This window comes from Daucus carota, chromosome 7 (genome assembly GCF_001625215.2).
Source record: "Daucus carota subsp. sativus chromosome 7, DH1 v3.0, whole genome shotgun sequence".
NCBI lineage: Eukaryota > Viridiplantae > Streptophyta > Magnoliopsida > Apiales > Apiaceae > Daucus > Daucus carota.
Window position 1 is genome coordinate 34,041,688 of NC_030387.2, and position 20,184 is coordinate 34,061,871.

The 20,184-nt window shown below is 39.7% G+C and overlaps 2 non-coding genes across 2 annotated transcripts; one reads left to right on the top strand and one right to left on the bottom strand.

Moving 5' to 3' along the window:
* The first annotated feature begins 2,664 nt into the window (after positions 1-2,664).
* LOC135148092 (small nucleolar RNA R71) lies at positions 2,665-2,771 on the top strand. The gene has a single exon (XR_010285987.1). It is a non-coding gene; the product is annotated as a small nucleolar RNA R71 (small nucleolar RNA).
* Positions 2,772-18,489: 15,718 nt separating this feature from the next.
* LOC135148151 (small nucleolar RNA R71) lies at positions 18,490-18,596 on the bottom strand. The gene has a single exon (XR_010286043.1). It is a non-coding gene; the product is annotated as a small nucleolar RNA R71 (small nucleolar RNA).
* Between the last annotated feature and the right edge of the window lie 1,588 nt (positions 18,597-20,184).

Here is a 20,184-nt window from a genome sequence, read left to right on the forward strand (position 1 = left end):
CACTTAAGAACCATTCTCAGATTCGTGAGGCATTCGTCATAAGATGTTCCAAATACAGAAAAATCGTCCATGAATACCTCCACATTGATGCCGATCATCTCTGAGAATATTGCCATCATACACCTTTGAAAAGTGGCTGGTGCACCGCATAAGCCAAAAGGTACTCTTCGGAATGCAAATGTACCATAAGGGCATGTAAAGGTTGTCTTTTCTTGATCCTCCGGAGAAATAGCAATCTGATTATAGCCAGAATACCCATCCAACAGGCAATAGAATTCATGACCAGCTAACCTGTCAAGCATCTGATCAATAAAAGGCAGAGGGAAGTGATCCTTCCTTGTAGCTTTATTCAGCATTCTGTAGTCCATGCAAATCCTCCAACCAGTGACAGTTCTAGTTGAGATGAGTTCCCCTTTTTCGTTGGCTACTACTGTCATGCCTCCTTTCGTAGGCACACATTGTACTGGACTCACCCATGAGCTATCTGAAATTGGATATATGATACCTGCATCGAGCCATTTAAGAATCTCTTTCTTTACAACCTCCTTCATGATAGGATTTAACCTTCTCTGTTGTTCCACTGAAGGTTTGCTTCCTTCTTCAATGAGAATTTTGTGTTGACAAAAGGATGGACTGATTCCCTTGATATCAGCTATAGTCCAACCAATTGTTGTTTTGAATTCCCTTAGCACCCTCAAAAGTTTTTCCTCTTCCTCACCTGACAAGTTAGCTGCAATAATAACAGGAAGAGTAGAACCTTCACCAAGAAAAGCATACCTCAAGTGATCCGGTAGCGGTTTAAGTTCAAGTTTAGGTGCTTCGATCACTGATGGTTGTAGTGGTTTATGATCTTCCTTTTGTTCCTCCAAGCCAAGAGATTCGACAGGTGGTTCAAAATTCCTTCGCCAAGGTGATGAGTTAAGATGATGGAGTTCTTCCAATTCTTCTTCACTGTCCAATTCCTCATCATTGGTAAGGATTGCTTCCAATACATCATTCTGTAAAACCCGCTGGCTATTAGCTTCAGCCGTAGTATCAAGTACATCCATACTGAAACAAGATTCCTCATCAGTTGGTAATTTCATTGCATTGAATACGTTGAACGTGACCGTCTGATCTTGTATTCTCATTGTAAGTTCCCCTTTTTGGACATCGATCAAAGTTTGCCCGGTGGCTAAAAAGGGTCTACCCAAGATGATAGGAATTCTTTTGTCTTCTTCAAAATCAAGAATCACGAAGTCGGCTGGAAATATTAATTTATCAACCTTGACCAGCACATCTTCAATTATACCCCTCGGATATGTGATCGAACGATCAGCCAGCTGTAAAGACATGTTTGTCAGCTTGAGCTCTGACAGGCCAAGTTGTGTGAAGATAGATAGAGGCATCAGATTGATGCTAGCTCCCAAGTCGCACAGACACTTATCAAAAGAGAACTTCCCAATAGTGCAAGGGATAGTAAAGCTTCCCGGGTCTTTCAGCTTAGGTGGTAATTTATGTTGAAGCACAGCACTACATTCCTCCGTTAAAGCTACTGTCTCTAACTCCTCGAGCTTTAGCTTTTTTGAAAGAATACCCTTCATGAACTTGGCATAGCTAGGCATTTGCTCGAGTGCTTCTGCAAACGGAATGTTGATGTGAAGATTTTTGAAAACTTCAAGGAATTTACCAAATTGCTTATCCAGCTGCTGTTTTTTCAACCTCCTAGGAAACGGAGGTGGTGGATATAATGGCTTTGACACCGGAGCAGCTGCAGGGATAGCCCTATCCATTTCAACATTAGGTTTTATGCCAATTGTATTCGAAGGAAGTTCTGCTGGAATTTCTTGCGGTTCATCATCCTGATCTTGTACTAATGTTGAGGTTGGCCCTGTTGTAGTTTTTCCAGATCTCAGCGTAATGGATTGGACTTGCTCTTTAGGGTCCCTCTTACCTGGTACCTCTGTATCACTAGGGAGATTCCCCTGTGGTCTGCTTAATAAAGCATTAGCTAACTGACCGACTTGTGTCTCCAAGGCTTTTAAAGTTACTGCCTGACTCTTGTACATGAGTCTTAGTTCTTCCATGTCAGACCTTTCGTTAGCTGATTGCCCATGATTCTGAAATCCCGGAGGGTGATATGGCTGTTTAGGTGCATACTGTTGTGAAGTTCCAGCCTGACTATACTGTTTAGGTCCCTGTTGAAATCCTTGTTGAGGCTGATTATAACCCTGATTATTACTCCAGCTGAAATTCGGATGATTTCGGTTGTTAGGATGGTAAGTAGCTGGAGCAGGCTGTTGACCTCTCTGAAAGTTGCTCACAAATTGTGCTGATTCACTAAAAATGGCACACTGATCAGTAGAGTGAGTACCAGCACATAATTCGCAAATTGAGATTGGTTGTTGAATTCCTTGGTTAGCCAGAGAATCGACTTTCATCGTGAGAGCCTTAAGTTGAGCATCAATAGCTGTAGACGTGTCAAGATCAAGAACTCCGGCTACCTTCCCTTGAGTAAGTCTTTGAGTAGGGTTCTGATATTCATTAGCAGCCATCATTTCAATAAGATCATAAGCTTCTTCATAACTTTTAGCCCATAGCGCACCTCCAGAAGCAGCATCAAGCATAGGTCTGGATTGAGGTCCAAGACCATTATAGAAACAGTTTATTTGCATCCAATCCGGCATGCCATGATGGGGACACTTCCTTAGCATCTCCTTATATCGCTCCCAGGCTTCACAGAATGTTTCTCCTGATTGTTGAGAGAATTGAGATAGAGCATTTCGTAGTGCAGCAGTCTTTGCCATGGGGAAGAATTTAGTGAGAAATTTCTGAGCTAGATCTTCCCATGTAGTAATAGAACCAGATGGTAAAGAATGCAACCATCCCTTAGCCTTATCTCTCAGTGAAAATGGAAAAAGCCTTAGCTTCACAGCATCATCAGAAACTCCATTAAATTTGAAAGTGTCACAGATCTCTATAAAATTACGTATATGCATATTAGGGTCTTCAGTAGGAGAACCCCCAAACTGTACCGAGTTCTGGACCATTTGAATAGTTCCTGGTTTGATTTCAAAGGCATTGGCTGCGATTGCAGGCCTGACAATGCTTGACTGGATATCATCGATCTTTGGCATAGAGAAATCCTTCAATGCCTTACGGTCTGGTTGTGCTTCAGGTTCTGTCATTGTTTCAGAATCAGAAGAAGAAGATGAATCAATTGCTTCCTTACGAGCTTTAGAACGTGTTAGCATAAACGCGACCCAAGTACCTGAAATAAAGAAAATAAGAAAAGTGAGAAAAGAATAGAATCCTAGTCAGTGAATTTTAATGCACACTGATGACAAGTACATAAACTAATTAATTAACACCGAGTCCCCGGCAGCGGCGCCAAAAACTTGTTCGCAAAAATCTACACGCAAGCGCACGTGATCACAAGTAATATATTTGTTCGTTCCCACAGAGACTGGTGAATTAAGAATACGCACCTATGCAACAATGTATGAGTAATTTTCACTGCTAAGACAATTAACAAGGATGTGTTCTTTTATACTAATAACTAAATTTACTAATCAAAATCAGAATAGGAAAACACATGGGATTCTAACTTCATTATCGAATTCATCTAGAATTGAAATTACTGATTAACATGCGACTGTTGATCCTAATCAGACAACACGAAAGTAATACATGCCAACTCTCGTTGCACACATATCATACCAATCAAAATCCACAATTAAGACAGAGATCTCATGGACACCAACAAAGCTCAGACCCTATATCTCTATAGCGGTAGTGTAAGCAGAGAGGTTTAATAACAGGTCATCTATCATGATTACACAGGGTGATAAAAATAGTTCAAGTCTACCACAAATTATGCTTCATTCACATAATCCTATGTTTACATGGCATAGTTCTAAATTCAATCATCCACTCTCGCTTCAGAAAGAATTAACAAACAACTTAGAAGTTAGCTACGCTCCTAAGAAGAATAAGCACGGCGCATGCAAAGAAATCAACGTACGTCACAAAATCAAGCAATTAATATTCTTTACTAGACTACATCGATAAGTCCATTAGAATCCCATGAAGGCGGTTAGTTCTTAATCGAACTAATCGACATCATGGGTTCTAATGAAAACATGATAAATAAAAGACGAGAATTAAACATAAGACAATTGCTTGAATTAATAAATAAGAACACAACGTTACAGAATTGATGTTCACGATCTCGCTCGAAACTGTCACTTCCTCGCGAAGAACGATCCAATACAATTCACTAATGTGTTTTTGTTACAAGAGAAAAACTGATAAAACTATATTCCGATATTCTACGATACAAGTGAGGCTAGGGTTTTCACACATGAGAAATTAGATACATTGACCAAGTCAACCGGGCCTTGACCTCTGCTAAAATCCATCAGAAAAGCTACAAAAATCGGCCCGGAACAACTCTGCTGGGCGCAGCCGCGCTAAACTAGCGCAGGCGCGCTAGTGGGACAGTAGCTAGCGCGGGCGCGCTAAGATCTAGCGCGGGCGCGCTACTGTCTGCCACTGGCAGCCCGTTTCTTCGTTTTTTAGCTCGTTCTCGCGTGCATGCCCTTCCTCGCTCTAGTACCACTTCCGTAGGTGATCACGGTTGCATTTAGCACATGCAACAAGCCCTTTAAACCCCTAGACAGCTCTAGTGGACGAGTGTGTTCTCGTGAGGGTTTGTAGAAGATGTACCCACAAAATCCCAAGTCGTGATGAATCCACAATTCTCTATTCTTGCAATTAATGCACCAAAAACAACCTAAAATGAGAGAAAATCCCTTCATCACCTCAACTCGTGACCTGCACAGAAAAACACTAAAAACACATCAAAAGACACTAAACACTTAAGTACAACCAACCAATTTAAGTGGAAATGAAGGCCTATAAGTGTGTATAAATACCACTTATCACACCTCGTACACCTCAGCAAAATGGAGTTGTAGAGCGTAAGAACAGGTCCTTACAAGAAACAGCTAGGACATTGCTGCAGGAGAGCAAGCTGCCAAGAAGCTTTTGGGCAGAAGCTGTCAACACAGCAAGCTATGTTCTTAACAGAGTGCTTATCAGGCCAATTCTCAACAAGACTCCTTATGAATTGCTAAGGAAAAAGAAGCCTAATATCAGCTATTTCAAGGTTTTTGGATCTAAGTGCTTCGTACTCAAAACCATTGATAGGGATGGTAAATTCGACTCTAAATCTTATGAAGCTATATTTTTGGGCTATTCTTTAACAAGTCGTGCTTATAGAGTATCTAATCTTGCTAAACATACTGTTGAAGAGTCTATTGATGTTTCATTTCAAGAGTCTACTGATGATCTTGGAAGGGATGAGGAAGAATGTGCAGGTACAGGTACTAGCAGCAAGCTGACAGTGTAGGAAACTGGAATTCAGCAAGCTGACAAGTCAACTGCCACAACTTCAGAAGGCAATAAAGCTACTGAATCCACTCCATCTCTTGAAGAAACTTTAGATAAGATGTCTAAGCTCACATTGGATGAATCCAGAGGTCAAACTTCATCAGCAAGCCAAAATGCTATTGATCAGACTCCTCCTAGGCAGACTGCAAGGAATGAAGAAGTCATAGCTCAACATAATCTACCAAAGTCAACTAGAACAGTGAAGAATCATCCTCCTCAGTTGATCATTGGAGATAAATCAGCTGGAATCAAGACAAGGAAAGCTCAAGCCAACATTTGTGCTTATGCTGCCTTCATAGCTCAAGAGGAACCAAAGAATGTTCAAGAAGCTTTACAAGATGAAAATTGGATCATGGAAATGCAAGAAGAACTCAACCAATTTGAAAGATGTGATGTTTGGGAACTTGTAGATCCACCAAAGGATGCTTCAATTGTTGGAACCAAATGGGTGTTCAAGAATAAAGTTGATGAATTTGGTACTATCACTCGGAACAAAGCCAGACTTGTTGCACAAGGATACAATCAGCAAGAAGGAATTGATTTTGATCAAACTTATGCTCCGGTTGCAAGATTGGAATCTATTAGGATGCTATTGTCATTTGCATGCTACAAGAAGTTTAAGCTACATCAAATGGACGTCAAAAGTGCATTCTTAAATGGCTATATAAAGGAAGAAGTCTATGTCAAGCAACCACCAGGATTTGAGGATGAAAAATATCCAAACCGTGTCTACAAGCTCAAGAAGGCACTATATGGATTAAGGCAAGCACCTCGGTCATGGTATGAAAGGTTAAGTGAATTTTTGATCAAAAATGGTTTTATTAGAGGTAAAATTGATCCTACTTTGTTCACTATTTTTAAAGGTCAAGATATATTAGTTGTTCAAATATATGTAGATGATATTATATTTGGATCTACTAATGATTCTCTATGTAAGTGGTTTTTAAAGTGCATGCATAGTGAGTTTGACATGAGCATGATGGGAGAACTCAATTATTTCTTGGGGCTTCAAATTAAGCAAACTCCAGAAGGAATCTATGTGCATCAATCCAAGTACATCAAGAATCTACTTAAAAGATTTAGATATGAGAATATCAAGGCGAAATCAACACCAATGAGCGTTGTCAGCAAGCTGACAGCAGATGAGCAAGGTAAAGATGTTAATGTTCGAATGTATAGAGGTATGATTGGTAGTTTACTTTATCTTACAGCCTCTAGACCTGATATTATGTATAGTGTTTGTGTTTGTGCTAGATTTCAAGCAAAACCAAAGGATTCTCACTTACAAGCTGTTAAAAGAATATTTAAATATTTAAGTGGAACCATTACTTTGGGCTTATTCTATCCTATCACAAATGCTTTTGATCTTGTTGGGTATAGTGATGCAGATTATGCAGGTAGTCAAACTGATAGAAAAAGTACGAGTGGTGTTTGTGCATTTTTGGGTCAAAGCTTAGTTTCTTGGTTAAGCAAGAAGCAAACTTCAGTTGCTCTATCTACGGCTGAGGGGGAGTATTTAGCAGCTGGTAGCTGTTGCTCTCAAATGCTATGGATGAGACAACAATTGAAGGACTTTGGAATCAAATGCAAGCAAACTCCTATCTTCTGTGACAACACAAGTACAATCAACATTTCAGAAAATCCTGTCAACCATTCAAGGACAAAGCACATTGATGTTCGACATCACTTTCTGAGAGACAATGTTGCAAAGGGTGCTGTCAAGTTGATTTTTGTGGCTACAGCAGATCAGCTAGCTGACATCTTCACAAAGCCTCTTCCTGAAGAACGATATGTCGTGCTGAGAAGGGAATTGGGTATGTGTGATGTGCAGTCAGCAAGCTAATAAGCTTGGTCCGGGTACTATCAGCTTACTCTTAGTACTTTACATATTGTTAATTATTTTTGCATGAGGGTCATTTCAAAAGTTTCTTGTTAGTTTTACTCCATAAATTAACTATCCGTTATGTGCTGATTTATATGAATTTATGTGCAAATTTGTGTTACGTGATTATGTGTTTATCTATGAGTATTAAAGTTTAGGTTAAAATTTGAATTTTTATCTAATCACTATTTAAGTGGAAGTGAGATTAGTCACAGTAACTAATTTTGTTTGGATCACATTCGGATATACATAATGAATTGTTTGAATAAAATAAATCTAACTAGATTTATTCCTAAAAATCCTCCCCCGAATATGATTCAAAAGTGTTTGAGATATATCCTATCTCCGAGTCTTTACAGCTACTTCTTTAAAAGCCCACAACAACCAGTTAGGGTTTCATCTCTCATCTTCAATCGCTACACCTTAATCACAATCGCGTCCATCGCCTACCGAGTTGCAATGAGGAGAAAGACTAGAGCTGGAATCAAGGTTGGAACTCCTACTTCAGGCCGCAAATTAAGAGATGAAGAGGATGTGGTCATCGCTACTGTGGATTCCGACAGTGGTGGTGAGGAGTCGGGTGTTCAGCGCTCCAAAAAAGATCTGAAGAGGGCAAAGGTTGAGTCCAGTGACAAAGAGAAGTCCGATAACAGCATCGCTACTCGCAAGATTATTCTTGGGAAGCCTCTTTCTGGTAAGTCTTTCTTCAATTGCGGGGTTGTTAAGTTGTTTTCTGCTTTAGGGTTCGAATCTTTGATTGTTGATTTACCGAAAAACTGCTATCCATCTCTTGTGCGTGAGTTTTATTTAAACTTGCATGTGAATCCATCCGGTCAGACTGTGTCTTTTGTTTCGGATACGAAAATTACCCTGTCGCCTATGTTCTTGAATGCTATAATCCAAGCTCCTCCTTCCCCTGTTTCTATTCACACTAAACGAGGGTTTTAAAATTTTGATGATTTTCAAGTAAAAGACCAATTTAAAATCTTGTTTGGGGTTGAGAGTTCTACTGAAACATTTCCCTCTACTACCCAAATACTGCCTTTAGCTCATGCTGTTTTCAAAGTGTCAATTGAAAATCTCTGTCCTCGCTTGGGTACTAGATCAAATCTTTCTGCTCAAGATGTTATTGTTGTGTCTATGATTATGGCTGGGAAGCCATTTGATGTTGGGGATTTAATTTTGAATAATATGCTTGGGGTTCTTGAGGGCAAATCTTCTGCTGGTTTGCCATATGGTTTGCTGTTGACTCGAATCTTCGAGTGGTTTGGTGTAAGTTTTGATGGGGTTGAGTCTGTTGCTGCCAAAGAATTTTTGGATGTTAAGTGTTTGAGTCAGTCAAATTTAAAAGCTGAGAAAGATGGTAGTTTGTCTGTGTTGGAGGTTCCAGTTGCTACTCCACCTCCTGCTGTTGCTCCTACGTGTGTTGATTTGGGTTTGTCTGCTAAGGAGATTATGGAATTCATGGATGAACTCCGTGATAATCACAAGCAGTTGGTTGAGGGTCAGAAGCTGTTGTCTGAGCAAATGGATGATTTGGCCAACCAGTTTCAGTTTTGGAAAGATATAGTTTTTGGAGGCAAGACAGGAAACACTCCAGAGAAGTGTAGCTCTGGGAGTTTTGTTCATGAGCTCCGCAAGCGGATGTTTAGTTCTGGGGGTTCTTCTGACGTGAAGTTCACCTTCACATCTGAGGATGATGGTACTGATAGTCCAAGGCCACGTACAGCACTGGATGCTCTTCAGGAGGCTGCTGAAAATGTTTCCAAGGATGCTGCTGGGAATATAATGGTGGCAGAAGCTCTTGCTGCTGTGGCTGCAAAGGAGTTGGCTGCGAAGGATGTGGCTGCTAAGGACGATGAGGAAACCTAAATTTCTTACCTTTTAGATGATTAAGGGGGAGAAGATTTAGGAACTTTAATCTATCTAGAATAATACTTTACTTAAGTGTTTATCTGCTGCTTAAGTACTTATTGGCCCTATGTTTGTTTCAGACTAAGTTGTTTTAAATTTGGTTGGATATCAGCTGGTTTATCCTGATTGAATTTGTTTTGTTTGGATAATGTTGGATACCAGGTGGTTGATCCTGGTTAGGATTTTATTTAAATTATCTATGCAAGTGCATTATTTGATATCTGGTTGCATAATTGTCATATCTGTTATACTTGCTTTATATGCTATATTTGTTTAAGTTTAATGATATTAGATTGTTGTATTCAGGGGGAGTTTAAATACTTTTCCTAAATATGGTGTAATCATCAAAAAGGGAGAGATTGATACTCTCAAGGTTTTGATGATCACACTGCCAGCAAGCTAATAGCATAAAACTGGTGCTTGTTAGCGAGCTATCAATGATATATATGCATGTGCTAACAAGTTGATATGGTTCAGTATTATGTTCAACTGTCAGCAAGCTTACAAGTTATTATTCAGGCTTATCAGCAAGCTCACAGCGTGAACAGAATAACAAATGGCTAAGGATCAAAGTCGAAAAGCAAGGAGATTTATTAGGAATCGATTTGTAAGGACTTTAATATTTATATATGACTTAGATAAATATTAGAGCTCAGTTTCAAATCAGTATTTCAAACAAAAACGATTTCCTAACTTATAGGAGTTTTTATCTCTATTTCGATCTTATCTAAAACAACTCCTATCCTATTTCAAATTATAGTTTTTATATAAACGTTTACTGAGTTGTTTCAAACGTCTTTATGCTTTTACTCAGTAAAATATACAATGTTCAAACGTTTATTATTCAAGCAAATTAAACGTGAGGTTGTTAAGCCAAGAACGTTGGATAATTTGTTGAATTATGACCGTTGGAATGGTTGTATAAATACTTGAGTGTGGTTTCCGTTTTCAATAAGAACAAGAACACACTTCAAGCTTCTGAAATACAACATACTTTCATTGCAAAATCTTTACTTGAGCTCTAGTACTTATATTCGATTATATATCTATATTGAGTTCATAGTTTCAGTTGTATTACACTCATACATTGTATTGTTCAAAGTGTAAAGGTTTGTTGCTGTGTATCCAGCTTGTGAAACAAGGGAACAAGGGGACTAGTTAGCTAGAAGAGTATACTTGGGAAGTATAGGTCTTGGAGAGCTTTTGGTTCGTGGTTCAGGGGTTTCAGCAAGCTGATAACAGGAACAAGGGTTAAAAGGAGTTATATTATTGAATCATTGTAATTGTTAACATTATTGATTAATAATATAATCTCTTACCAGTTGGTAGGAGACCAGGACGTAGACCATTAGGGTTAGGGGTCGAACCTGGCTAAAATTCTCTGTGTTGCTAGCTTACTGATTATATCTGTTTTGCATTGCATCTGCATTGTTAGCTAGCTGACTGTTTACTCTGAAATTAACAGCAAGCTGTCAGTGACAGTTTAACTATTCGGTAACAATTAAAAATCGGTCATATTAGCCATAACACCTATTCACCCCCTCTAGGTGTGTAATTTCAGGTTTTGCTTCTCAGTGTCAATAGTCTCATGGTTGACCAAAATTATTTTAGAAAAGTCAGTGACCACCTTAGTACCTCATATAGATGGATAAGTTGAAAATTCTGAAGACAATTTATTCGAGCTAAGCATCCACGTCTTGAACCATTTAAATTCTTTTTTACTAAATGGCTGCTTGCCTTCTCTGTAAACTTTATATAGATATATTGTTGTTGCAACCCTAGCACTGCTCCAAAACCTCCCATTTCTTTAATTCCGGTATCAAACGTCGATTTTATTTTTCATTTTGGGTAATTATGTCTTCTTTTCGCAGTGTCTGTATACACACACATACATACGTCATTTTTCATCTTAACTGTTAGTATATGTATAGTTATACCTGATTATTGTTTCACTATTTATTTAGTTGTATGATTAATAATTGGTTTTTGTGTATTTCAGCAGACTAATGGCACATGAAAGTACTTCAGGATAATAACTCACTTTTGTTTTTGCAAATATATAAGGGTATCAATAAGAAAAATGCTTAAAGGACGAAGTGGTGGTTACTAAAACTAACAAAAAGCCTCTTTATGTTTGTACTCTCACAGACATGGAAATTCAGCTGATGCATCAGAAATTCTTGTGTCACTGCTTGTTGTCGGGGATTTCGGACTGCTCTGGCATGTATGTTGGTGCCAAATCTGAGTAAGATTTGATGATCACTGAAGGAAAAAGGAATAGACGGACCTAAACCGAAATTTCTACTAGGAAATCTATTGGAGATCAAGAAAATGAAAAATTGAAGTTGTTAAGGACTCGGGCGCTATTAAACCATCAGTGTTGCACAACTGTGGAGCTCTTCTTCTTCCTTTTCTTGATACATGGAAACAGTAATTTGGTATGTTTATATTATTTTATTAACATTCATGTCATTTTTTCACAATTACTCATCGTAGAACAATTTACATTATGCTTCTGTTCACATTCTGTGTTGTTTCAAGTAGCATTCTTTTCCCTCTGACTCTTTTCTGTCGCAATTTTTCTTCCATTTATGTTAACCATTCGCAATGTAGAGATTTTTTAGAATGACTACTAATTATTGCAGGTGAAAAGATTGGGACTCTAGGGTATATACATACAAGTGTTTTATTGACTAGAAGTTGTTTGCTACAAGACAATTGTCCAAAGTTGTATATTAGGTGGATAAAACTTGAAACGCCTGCATGCTGCCTCCTTAATCTCACAAAGAAAGAGGTCACAATATTAGTTTTATAATAATACGAGGACTATCTTCTATCAAATATATTTTCTGCATTTCTGTAAATCTTTGATATGAAGTTTATCTTTTCTCACAAGCTTTAATACAACTTTATCTTTCTTTATTTTTTTTTTGGTAAATGATGCATTGCCTACTTTTTACAGGGCTTTTGTTCCTGCAGTATTATTGGGAGAATCAAAGTTCAAGGTCAATGATCAAATATTCAAAGAAAAAGGAGCAACCAAGTATAAGCATTTTTCTTGGTTTTTTTATTGACACGGCTATCTATAATGTTATATTTACCTGTAAAAAAGTGCAGTTGGAAGAATATAGGCCATGCTTTTGATGAAAATGCGTACTTTAATTTGTTTTTAAATCATGAAAGTTTGCTTTGTGGTGCTAATGATTAGTGTGTATCCTACAGAGGGTTGTTGTTCTTGGGGTTTTTGTCCAGAGGAAGGAATAGAATGAAAACCGACATTTTAATTTTTAAGATTTAGACAAAACCCTGGAGGGATTAATTCATTATAATACCGTAACCCTACTGGCAAGAAAAGGAAGATGGGTTAGTAGGTCTGTTTGTTGATGACAACCAATTTGTTTAAGGATATCATGTAGCATATGCCCAGTACAGATGAAGATAGCTTGGCATATTGTATCACTTGGTAAATATAAATAATGATTTTTGATATGCAATTTTCTATCTGCAGTTTTAGGTGTATACCATTTTCGGGAACAGTTTTTTCATGCAAGTCTGTAAGGTCTTTCTTATTCCGTGCTTGGGGACAACTATAAACTCGGATGTAAGCTCAAAATACAAGGTTTTGGTGAGACCTGGAAATGGTTTAGGCTGGCAGAGTGATAACTCCAAATCTCGTCTAGGGTTCCAATGCACTGTTCCGGGAAGCTTCAGGCAAGACCTAACCTGCAAAACAACGCTACACGGGGGGTGACATCCCGTGAGGCGCCTCCGGCGTGATAATCAGTGATTTGGATGTGCTTGACAAGTAAGGGAAATCAGAGAGTTTTCACTCTAAATGTATGGCGAGAGATGCTTTTGAGAGAGAGTTTTGGTGAGAAATTTGCACTTACCTTCCACTTTGGCTGGGGAGTTCCTTATATAGGCCCTTGGCCGCCACTGTTGCTACAGTGGCGGGAATGGGTCTATAGCCACTCCCCAGCATGGGTGGCTGTTTTGGTGCAACTACTGTCCTTTTTTCTGTCCTTTTGGGATTGGTGCATGCTTGTTATCCTGTTTGCCTTGTACTTGGTAATGATGAGGTCTGACTTTGGGGGTCTCCAAACCCTGTAGCTGGGGCGGGTACTGTTGGCGGTCACTGTAGCGTGGTACCTTATCATTGCCCCCCTACGCCTTCCATCTGCTTTAGCGGGTGGGAGGGGTAAGTAAAATCCCTCCCGCAAAGGTGCCATCCCGGGTTGTATTTGTGCAAGTGTGTATTTTTGAGTGGTTGGGTTGATGTGGCGGGTTATTGGCTTGATTTACCCGGGTTGTGTCTGCTGGGCCATAGATTTCAAAATTTTCAAAAGGTGTGAAGCCTTTTGCCGCCTGGTCTTGTCGTTCCGTATGGGGAGTGTACGGTTTTTCCACGTGGCTTACTGTGAGTGGTTGATGCCGTAATTGCATGCAAGGTTAATTTGACTGATGGTATTTTGTGCGGATATTTGTGCCAATTAACTACTGGCACAGATACATGTATGAGGCTTTTGACTGGGGTGATGGATGTGTATTTTTTGGCGCTTCAACTGCCTAGGGAAGTAACGGCTGAAGTTCAAAGGGCTGGGTAGTGCTGTCTATATAAAGGGAGTTTTCGTCCGGTGAAAAGTGCTCAGCTCATCGTTTATCTTTGTAAAAGCTTGTCTCTGTAATCTTGGTTAGTGTTCGATTCTAGGCTTTTCCGGCGTAGTGATCATTTATCTCTTGTGTTGTTGTTTGATCGGAACTTTTAACCGGTCGTCTTGTCTTGGTTTGTTTTGTGCAGGTGATATGTCTTCCGGTAGCTCTGCGGCGAGTTCTAGCTTGCATTATGGCCGGTCGATAGAGTGGCACCGGCGGCAGGATTTGATCAACCGGATTCGCCGGTTGCCGGCCGAGCTCATCACCGTGAAAATCGCGGAGGCTCTAGAGGACGAGGAGCAGTCCTATGAGTCTGCCTTGGAGATTGTCTATCATGAGCTTCTCTTGCCGGGTCGGGCCCGGGATGCTGAAGAGGTGAACGGTCGGTTGATGGTGCCGATCGACAACCCCCCGGTTCCGCCTGGTCCCACGGTGCGGGAGCGGTTGCGGGATGCGGAGGTTGAGAGGGAAGGCCTGCTTGCCAGGCTGGAAGCTGTGGATGACCGCATCGCGGCCCTGGAAGCTCAACTTCCCTAGATAGTTTCGATGCGGGATTAGCCCGTGTCCGATTGTATCTTTATTTCTGCCTTAATGTGAAACTGTTTATTCGCATATCGCCTTGTGTTGCCTCTGTGTTTGAGTTTGTTCCTGCGATAAGGTTTTAAAGCGAACAAAACACGTAGTAAAAATGAGGTTGGTAGCCCCCAAATATTGGGCGTGGCCAATAATGAAGGAATTAAAAATTTGAATAAAAATGATAATGTGCCCCCCAAGTATTGGACGCGGCCAATAATGAGGGAAGTTGTAAAGATTTGAATAAAAATGAAAATGTGTAATGAGGGAAGATAAAAATTTGAATAAAAATGAAAATGTGCCCCCCAAGTATTGGACGCGGCCAATAATGAGGGAAGATAAAAATTTGAGTAAAAATGAAAATGTGCCCCCCAAGTATTGGACGCGGCCAATAATGAGGGAAGATAAAAATTTGAATAAAAATGAAAATGTGCCCCCCAAGTATTGGACGCGGCCAATAATGAGGGAAGATAAAAATTTGAGTAAAAATGAAAATGTGCCCCCCAAGTATTGGACGCGGCCAATAATGAGGGAAGTTGTAGAAATTTGAATAAAAATGAAAATGTGCCCCCCAAGTATTGGACGCGGCCAATAATGAGGGAAGTTGTAGAAATTTGAATAAAAATGAAAATGTGCCCCCCAAGTATTGGACGCGGCCAATAATGAGGGAAGTTGTAGAAATTTGAATAAAAATGAAAATGTGCCCCCCAAGTATTGGACGCGGCCAATAATGAGGGAAGTTGTAAAAATTTGAATAAAAATGAAAATGTGCCCCCCAAGTATTGGACGCGGCCAATAATGAGGGAAGTTGTAGAAATTTGAATAAAAATGAAAATGTGCCCCCCAAGTATTGGACGCGGCCAATAATGAGGGAAGTTGTAAAAATTTGAATAAAAATGAAAATGTGCCCCCCAAGTATTGGACGCGGCCAATAATGAGGGAAAGCCTGGCGGGAAGGTTGTGGGAGCGGTGGCGGTACGGTCGTGGGTGTTGAAGTTGTGTGGACTTGTAGCTTGTGGGTGTCTGTGTGCATTAAATGCACTGCACAGACATTCACTGAGGAGACTGTTGAGGTTTTCCAGGTGCGTTTGAGTTATAGTTGACCTAGGAAACGCCTGTGGGAAGTTTGAACGCTTTGGGAACTCCATCTGCTTTTATTGCGGGGCTGTGGCTGTGGCTATATAAGGGCTGGAGAAGTTCATTTGTGCACTTCATCTGTGCGTTCATTTTCTTTCCTCTCTTCTAATCGTCAAATCGTTCTTTTTCTTGTGGAAGTACCGTAAAAAATGTCTGATAACTCCTCGGCGTCTGTGAGCAATGGTAGTGATGTGTCCAGTGGTAGTTACGGGACGCAGATGCGTTGGATGAGAAGGGTTGAACTTCTCACCCTGTTCAACGATTTGCCTACCGATCCTTTTGCCAGGAGGTTGGCTGATATGTTGGAGGATGGCCTTCCCTACGACGACCTCCTTGAGGAGGTGTATGAGAGGATGCTGGTCCCGGGACGCGGGCGAGCGGCGGTGCAGATCAATGGGCGGTGGTATGTGCCCATTGATCGGCCGGAACCCGCGCCGGAGGCTACGGTGGCGGAGAGGCTGGCCGCGGCCCGGGAAGAGAGGGACGAGCTGCAGGAGCGATTAGAGGATGTCCAAGCCCGCATCGCAGATCTGGAGGCGCAGCTCTAGATAGGATTTGTTTGTCGCGGACTGAGTCCGCATCCATTTGTAATGAAAATCCGAAAAATATATATATATATTTAACTGTTTGGCTTCCCATTGTCTTTTGGCTTGTTTGCATTTATGCTTTTTGTCTTCGACCAATTCATGACTGGTAATAAAGTGGGTAATAAATGGGGAATAAAATTGAATGCGAGAATGTTGTGGGTGAGATTTGATAAGTAGAGTGGCGTATATGTATTTGTGTACATGGGCAATCGAAGAGGCACCGGTTTTCGAAGTTGGGGGTTTTTTGGGGATGAAGTACGGTTTATGCGGCTTTTGAGGAGGGGTGGTGATAAGCGTGCATTTTATCTTAATATTGTCCCTCTATTTTAGTTATTTTGTATCTAATTGGATTTTTATTTAATAAATATTAATGTTTTATTGTAGGATGCAAGGAATTCTAATCAAATATGGATTGGAGTTTTAATAGCAAGAATTGGAGTTTAATTTGAATAAAATTCGGATTTTGAAGCTAGCTGCGCAGCATTCACTGTTTGGGCCATATCTAGAGTTCTAGAAGTCCAAATCAGGCGATTCAAGAGCCCACGCGAAGCTTAGAACAAGGCCTTTAATTCAGAGGTGGACTTGCATTTTTATCCCAGTCTAATCAGCCCAGAATCAGAGTCAAAAAGTCAACTGCGAATTTCCACTTTTGGGAATTCTATTCTGATTCGGAAATCTCCTTGTATTTTCATTAATTCATTAAAAAAATACTTTTAATAGAGATATTAGGGATTAAGATTGAGACCTAATCAGAGAGAGACATCGGACGAGATAGAGAGGGAGGCACAAGCTTAGAGAGAAAGAAGAAGCGAGACGGAAGAGATTTCAGCCATTGAAGACATTCAGTGGATTTGTTTCTTCATCTCTTTGTTTAGAATTCTCTCCTTAACTCTTGTTATCATGAACATGTTTTTCTTATTCTTAGTTGATTTTGGTACTTTCAGTATGAACTAATTGTATAAAGTTGGGATTTTTATGGAACCCTAGCATGAGGATTTTGGTGTTTTGTTAAGAATATTGTATGCAATTTCATGGTTTACTCATTCGAGTGTTTTTCATGTTAATACTTGCTATTGTCTGATCAACTGTAGTGGGTTATCGAGTTAATCATAATACTGAGAGGGTTATGATTAATTGACACAAAACTTGAATGGTGCATGATTATATCTTTGATTATAATTTAGTTACGGTATAGACATATATTGTGACCATGCATAGCTTTGTGAATTGATGCTTAATTGGATTCCGAATATTAAATTGGCACAGACATATGTTAGTTTATTTGTAGGAATTATACCATAGTGATTTCGAGAGAAGCCTATGACCATTGAATTCTGGCTAGTAAATTGTGATTTGCTACAATATTTCGCGACTCTTTTACCGATATTCTTGTGTTAGGGGGAAGTAATTATCCTGACTTATCTTCTCATATTTGAAACTCGTTAAGCTCTTTAGTATAATTTTAGTTGGTTAAATTTAGTTTTAATATAAAAACCATCAATAATTTATTGTGTTCGATAACTAGACTGTTAGATATTATTCGTGATTGACACGTTTACATAGTCCTTGAGGAACGATATCTGGTATTTATTACTATATTACTTGTTTGCGATTGTGTACACTTGCACATTAGTATTTTACGCAACAAGTTTTTGGCGCCGCTGCCGGGGACTATTTTAGTTATTAATTGCGAATTTGATATTCTCACAGTTTGGTTTTTGTTACTTCTGTTCTAACGGGAGTAAATTTTTTTGTGTTCATCAGGTCTCTTTGTGCATGAGCAAAAGACACCCAGTGGTATTTGCTTTTGATCCTGAAATTGAGCGAACATTCAATAGAAGAAGAAAAGCACAACGCAAGATCAAGCAAACACTAGTAGCTATGGATGACAACGTTAATAATGGAGACATTCCAGCGGGTGCATTTATTGTGGATGATAAAGATCGTGCTATTCGGCAATATGCGGCACCCCGTTTCGAAGATTTAAATTCGGGGATCATAAGACCCAATATTCAAGCAACACAGTTTGAGTTGAAGCCGGTCATGTTCCAAATGCTTCAGACTATTGGTCAATTCAGTGGGATGCCTACCGAGGATCCTCACCTTCATCTTCGTCTATTCATGGAGATTAGTGATTCTTTCAAATTTCAAGGAGTACCTGAAGATGCTTTGCGCTTGAAATTATTCCCTTATTCTGTGCGAGACAGAGCTAGAACCTGGCTAAATTCTTTACCGGCAGGATCAGTCACAACATGGAATGATTTGACGGAAAAGTTCTTGAGCAAGTATTTTCCTCCCAATATGAATGCAAAGCTCCGGAATGAGATCAATTCTTTTCAACAGCAGGATGATGAATCTTTGTATGATGCATGGGAGAGATTTAAAGAATTACTCAGAAAATGTCCTCATCATGGTATTCTTCATTGCATTCAGATGGAGACTTTTTATAATGGTCTCAATGCTCAAACAAAGATGGTGGTGGATGCATCAGCAAATGGGGCTCTTCTCTCTAAGTCCTATAATCAGGCTTATGAAATTCTTGAGACAATTGCTACCAACAACTATCAGTGGCCATCTTCTAGAGCTCAAACAGGTAAAAAGGTAGTTGGAATCTATGATGTGGACTCTATAACTTCGATGAAGGCTCAACTAGCATCTATGGAGCATATGCTCAAGAATCTGAGCATGGGCAGTAATCAATCTAAGGAGCAATCCCTCAGTTCACAGATTAATCAAACCAAGAATGTTTCTTGTGTATTTTGCGGTGAGGCTCATACTTATGATAGTTGTCCTTCAAATCCAGAATCTGTCTTTTACATGGGAAATCAAAATAAGGGTGGCCCTTACTCGAATACTTACAATCAGTCATGGAGGCAACATCCTAATTTTTCTTGGAGCAATCAAGGGGCAAATTCTGGAACTTCAAATGGCAATGTAAAGTCCAATTATCCACCCGGATTCTCTCAACAAGCACCTCAGTCTAATTCACTTGAAAATATGTTGAAGGAGTACATCATTAAGAATGAAGCTAGTAGATCTCAGACTGAAGCTTTGGTCCAAAGTCAAGCGGCATCCTTACGAAACTTGGAGAATCAGGTTGGGCAACTAGCGAATGAGCTAAGGAATAGACCACATGGCACTCTCCCTAGCGACACCGAAAAGCCTAAGGGTGTTGGAAATGAGCATTGTAAAGCCATGACACTGAAAAGCGGAAAAATTTTGGGGAACAATGCTACTGATGCCAAACATGATGATTATGTTGAACCTAGTGGCAATGAGGAAATTTCTGATGATAAAGAAAGCGATAATGACAAGGTATCTCCACCAAGGGCTTCTCCTGAAAAATCACACATTCAGCCACAACCTCCATTTCCTCAACGGTTTCAAAAGCAAAAACAGGATGTTCAGTTCAAGAAATTTCTTGATGTTTTGAAGCAGCTTCACATCAATATTCCACTTGTAGAGGCTCTTGAGCAGATGCCTAATTATGTGAAATTCATGAAGGACATTCTTACAAAGAAGAGAAGGTTGGGGGAGTTTGAAACTGTAGATCTAACTAAGGAGTGTAGCTCATTCTTGCAACATAAATTACCTACAAAGATGAAAGATCCAGGGAGTTTCACTATTCCTTGCACTATTGGTGACTCTTATTGTGGGATGGCATTATGTGATTTGGGGGCTAGCATAAACTTGATGCCTATGTCGGTGTTCAGAAAATTGGGGATTGGAGAAGTTCGGCCTACTACTGTCACTCTTCAACTAGCTGACAGATCTCTTGCTCATCCAGAGGGAAAGATTGAAGATGTTCTGGTCAAGGTAGACAAGTTCATATTTCCTGCTGATTTCATCGTGTTGGACTATGAAGCTGATCGAGAAGTTCCCATAATCTTGGGAAGACCATTTCTTGCTACAGGAAGAACTCTCATCGATGTGCAAAACGGAGAGCTAACTATGAGGGTTCAAGATGAAAAGGTGACTTTCAATGTCTTTAAAGCAATGAAATAT